The sequence below is a fragment of the Humulus lupulus genome, chromosome 4 (assembly GCF_963169125.1).
Source record: "Humulus lupulus chromosome 4, drHumLupu1.1, whole genome shotgun sequence".
In the NCBI taxonomy this organism is placed as follows: domain Eukaryota; kingdom Viridiplantae; phylum Streptophyta; class Magnoliopsida; order Rosales; family Cannabaceae; genus Humulus; species Humulus lupulus.
Genome location: NC_084796.1, coordinates 197,065,948 through 197,071,921, shown reverse-complemented (window position 1 = coordinate 197,071,921; position 5,974 = coordinate 197,065,948).

Here is a 5,974-nt window from a genome sequence, read left to right as displayed (position 1 = left end):
CCCAATATTTTTCTTGTGTGAACACGAGCCTCTTTATTTCCCTTTCTTTTTATTTTCTTTTTAAATCCCTTAATTAAATAAACCAATAAAAGGAAATTAATGTGTAGAAAACTATTGCATGCACATCATGCAACCATGCACATGCACATACTCAATCACTAGGGTGCATCACTACCTACCATGCACCTTAGTGCATTAAACCAAATCTCATATAATCACATTTTAAAAATAAAAATAATTACATATTATTTAACAATTAATTTCACAAAAATGCTACCAACAATTCTAACAATTAAATAAAATAAAAAACCATTAAATACAACAAACAACAATTAAATAAATATAAACAATATTTAAATAAAAAAATTCACCACACTTAACACTTAAATAAAATAAAACACAAAAATTTTAATAACTAAAAAAAAAAAAAATTGGTGCACGACAATATACCCTCCTTAAAAGGAATTTCGTCTTGAAATTCTTTCTTACCAAATAAATCAAGGTATCTTTCTTTCATGTCTTCCTCCAACTCCCATGTTTCTTTTCGTTTCGTACTATTCTTCCACAGGACCTTAACTAGTGGGATCCTTTTGGATCTCAATTCCTTGATTCCCTTTTCAATAATGCGCTCACACTGTTCATCATAACTCAGGTCCTGCTTCAGCTATAACGGCTCATAACTCAAAACATGAGAGGGGTCTTACATGTACTTACACAACATCGAGACATGAAAGACGTTATGCGTTTTAGCTAATACTGGGGGCAGTGCCAAATGGTATGCAGCCTGCCCTACTCTGTCCAAAATCTCAAATGGACCAATATATCTAGGGCTTAACTTCCCTTTCTTTCCAAAACACATTACACCCTTCATTGGCGAGACCTTTAGGAAAACAAACTTGCCCACTGAAAACTCAATGTCCTTTCTCTTGAGGTCAGCGTAGCTCTTTTGCCTACTCTGCGTGGTAAGCATCCTTTGGAAAATCTTCTCAATCGCCTCACTAGCTTCCCTAATTGCTTCAGGGCCTAAAATCTATTTCTCCCCAACTTCATCCCAATGCAAAGGAGATCTACACTTACGACCATAAAGCATCTCATAGGGAGCCATCCCAATAGTAGATTGGTAACTGTTATTATATGAGAACTCCATTAGGGGTAAATATCGATTCTAAGACTATGAAAAGTCCAAACCACAGCACCTCAAGATGTCTTCTAAAATCTGAATGGTCCTCTCAGACTGGCCATCGGTCTGAGGATGAAATGCGGTGCTAAACTTTAGTCTTGATCCTATAGCTCTCTGTAGCCCTTTCCAAAAGGTTCGATGTGAAAACTGACCCACGATCAGAAATTATCGACTTTGGCACCCCATGAAGTCTCACTATCTCACTAACATACAAGTCATCATATTGATCCACCGAGTATGTGGTCTTGATTGGCAAAAAATGGGTAGACTTAGTGAGTCTATCTACTATCACCCACACTGAGTCATGTTGCTTGGTGGTTCTAGGAAACCCTACCACAAAAATCAATTGTTATATCCTCCCATTTCCATTCAGGAATGTAGAGCGGTTGAAGCAACCCTGCTGGCCACTGGTGTTCCGCTTGACTTGCTGGCATGTCAAACATCTAGCAACAAACTCAACAATATCCCTCTTCATTCCATGCCACCAATATAATGCTTTAAGGTCTTGGTACATTTTCGTGGACCCTGGGTCCAAGGAATAAGGCGTTGTATGCCCTTCTTTCATAATGCTTTCCTTAATTTCAGCATTTTCAGGCACACAAATCCTATCCTTGTATCTCAGCAATCCACCATTGGACATTGCCAAATCGCTGCTACCACCTTCTTGTACCAAAGCCTCTTGTTTCACTAAGCCTTCATCCAATTTCCGTCCTTCTCAAATTTGTTCTAGTAGGGAGGATTGCAATGTGAGTTTTACCAAACTTCCCGTCACAATTTCGATGCCGACATTAATGATCTCTTTCTGAAGAGGCATCTCTATTGTACGTAGTGCTGAGGCATTCCCATGTCCCCGCTTACTCAAAGCATATGGAACCACATTGGCCATGCTTGGGTGGTATTGAATCTCACAATCGTAGTCCTTCATCAATATCAAGGTTGCCTTCAATTCTTCTACAGACAACCCCATTTATCTACTAATGTCCTCCGGACCCTCTAGTTGGAGAGCTGAACAGTTATGACCAAGGGATCGTTCTGTTGGAATTGGACGTGGCTAGCATCCTCTTCTGTAAAAATGATTGGTTGTTTTTCCAATTGTTGTTGTTTTGATAACCGCTATTCCGGGACGAACTCCACTCCATTATGGGATTTCAGTTTTTTAATGTTCCTCTTCTAGGCCCCTCTGCTCATCCCTGCTAGATGAGGTCCTCCCGAAATGGTGGCTATATCTCATCCTATTATCAGTAGAGGATCGTCTTGATTCCCTTAAGCTCCGGTTTGACTTACTGGAGCTTTGGGGGCTGATGGAGGGTTTGGTCCAGCGGGCTGATTAGGGACCACCCGATTTCGGGCATACTGGGTCAAAGGTCCTGCTCTAATGAGAGTTTCGATCTAATCCTTCAGTTGTCGACAGTCTTCAATGTTATGACCAATATCATTGTTAAATCGGCAGAACTTCGAAGGATCTCTCTTCGCCCTTTGGTTTTTCAACGGTTTTGGCTTCTTCCATGGAAGGTGAGTAGAAAAGATGCACTCCCTAGTATCCGTGAGGTCGGTATAAGTGGCGTAAATAGGCTTAAATATCTCCCCAGACTTATTTTTCTTTGGCCCACTCTAGTCGCCTTCACCATTTCCCTTCCTTTTGTTACTCCCTCCTTGGTTATTCTCGGTAACAGTTTGAGTCGTAGCTGCAATGTTCGTTAATGCTCCAATGGGTTGGACAGGGATCTAGTTGGTTCCTACGACGGAAACTCGCGCCTCTTCCAGGTTAATCCATCTTTGAGCTCCTGCCAAGAACTCATCCACACTATTAAATCCTTTTCTCTGTAATTCATGTAAGATGTCGCCCCCAACAAGGATTCCCGTCCTCATTGCCATGATCTTAGAGCTATCATTGGCATCCCTAGCTCGTGCAGCGACATTGGAAAATCTACTTAGATATGCCTTCAACATTTTTCCAGGTTGCAGCTTTACATTGGCTAATGAATCAGCCTTAACCCGAGCTGTCTGGGAAGCCCAGAATGCTTTTTTGAAGTTAGAAGAAAACTTTTTCCATGAACTTATAGAATGCATCTTGTATTACTTAAACCACTGCCTGGCTAGCCCGATCAGAGTTGAAGGGAATAAAATGCACCTTAGATGGAGTATGAAATTATGGGCCATCATCATGGTATTAAACATCCCATGGTGATCTGATGGATCTCCATCTCCATCAAACTTTGACAAGTGTGGCATTCTGAAGCCTATCAGATATGTGGCACCCAAAATATTTGGAGCAAAAGGTTCGAGCTCATCCTCTGAGTCACACTCATCTTTATCTTTTCTAGTCGAAAGCCTTTTCATTTTCTCTTCCATAAGAGCTAGCCTCTCGAGGGATTTGTCTCTGGTCCCTAGGTTATCTAGGGGTTCTTCAGCAGCTACCATCCTATCGTACATGTTTGATGGGTTATTGTCCCTCCAAGCTAGAACTTGGTTTGGTGGGGCATTCCGATTATCACCTCAGTAAAAGGACCTCCCTCTGGTCGAGTATAACTAACATCTTCACTCTGAGCTGGATTCCTTCTCTGCGAATTCAGACGATCATTCAAATTAGGTTGTGAATCGTACCGAGGATTTGTGCCGAACTTAGTTGATTGCTCAGATCTCCCTCGGACCTACCACTTCGACGACTTTCAGTCCAGTAACTCCCATTTATGAAGCTTACAACTCACGGTTGGGGCTGATGATCTGGGTTTTCAACACGTGTCTGTGGGATGTAGGTATTTGCAGATAGAGGAGGATTTCTCCTGCTGTCTCCATAAGCTGGAATGTCCCGTGTAAGACGAGGTGGCGTCGAATGTCTTCTAAGTGACGGGTGATTCCTTATTGGCGAGGCAATCCTTGTCCCATCAGGGTAAACTAGATTTGCTCACCTTTGTTCTGCACCATTATTTCTAGTTCTCTGTGCCTGATGATTCGATCGTAACGTAGGAGGGTTTGCTGGAACATTTTGTCTCTGTGAGCCTGTCCTAGGCTCTCCTCTTGGATTGCCATGGGCATTCCTAGGTGCTTGTGAAGGAGGTACCAAACTTGGGGTTGTGATTCTAACCAATCGATTGATATGCTGATGACACCTATGAGGGCCACTGAATGAGCATTCCGGCGGTCTCGCCCTATAAGCACAGAACTTGGGGTGGCAATTCTGATTGAACGACTTGGTTTGGATAAATTATTCCTGTGGGAGTGTTGAGACCCACTTTTCCTCTTTCTGACATTAATTTTGGTTGCGAGAGGGGGGTAAACGAGCCAAAACCTCCTCAATTTTCCCATTTTTCTTAGCAAGATTGTTTCTTAACTACATATTTTCCACCTCAACGATAGTTAAGTAGCCTGGGTTCGGATTCAGTGGCAATAACGCTGAACTCCCAATGTCGCCATGATCCGCCGGTTGTTTTCCTAGACGTTGCTGGACTTCAGGGCCATGTTTGTTTGGAACAGCGGTATGATGGGCCTCCTGCCCACCAGGCTGTTCTATCTCATTGTCGTGCATTAAGCGAGTGAGCACCTTGATGAGATTCGACTAGGATTTTGATGAAGCACTAATTTCCCTCTCAATGAAAGCACCCAACTGTTGATGTGGTTTTTCACCAACAGTGTATTAAGTAATAATAAGGTAAAACAGTGCTTAATAAACCGTAATAAAAAATAAATGATTTCACTCAAGAACATGGAACTTTTACGTGGTTCAATGGTTAAAATCCACCTAGTCCATGAGTCTATATTATTACTGTTTCTCTCTCTATTTTGGCAGAGTTTTGGTATTACAGAATAAATGGTCTCCCCCTCCCTGTCCAATATTCCTAGTATTTATAAGAGAATTCGATAGACAGATTTGGGTAACCGCGTGAGTCAATCACACATTTACATAATTAATACATATAATTCCCATTTATTTAATACATCACAAAGTAAATGTTCTCCTAATATCTGGGACATTAAATATGAATGCCCGATCATAAATAAATGCATAAAAGGCCTCGAGTTTCTGGGGATCCGCAGGTGTGCAATAGATGAATTACCATGAGCTGGTTGCCTCCTCCAAGCTCGTGCTTAGACAGCTATTTTAATATCCTGAGCTCACAATTCATGACCCTCGTATCCTTTGCTCGAGTTAGACCAGGGCGCCTAACACGATGGGTGACCACACGAAACTTGAGTTGTCCATGTGCAAAACATTCAGATATAACTCCCATGCTACGTCTTCGTATATTTATTTGACAGTTGTACCCAGCTGCGTGAATAAACTCAAGCAGAAATTAGGGTACAACAACCGTCTATAGGGGATTGAGTGATAATTGTGGTTGTAACAATGGATAATTAATAACATATATATTGTTTATAAAGCATTCTATGCATTCAAGAGTGCAATTCTGAGTCTTAAGTGGAGTCACGAGGAATTAATATCTTAATAAATTTATTTGTTAGATTTATGATGACTTATTGGAGCTGGATTTCATAGGACCATGGCCCCCACTGTACCTTGGATTAAATCATCTAGATAGTCTCAATTAATTGATTTAATTATTAATTAGAATTATCAAAGTTGACTAGGTCAATTTTGGATCGTTATTCACAGAGTTATACAATTTAGAGAAGAAAAGAGAAATTAGGCCAGATTTATTAATTAAGATAAATTGGTATCTAAATTAATAAATGAGTATAAATCAAGATTAAAATTATAAATAATTAAGTTGATACAGGATTTAATTAATTATTTAACTAATTAAATCAATAGAAAATAATATAGGCCTTGATTTT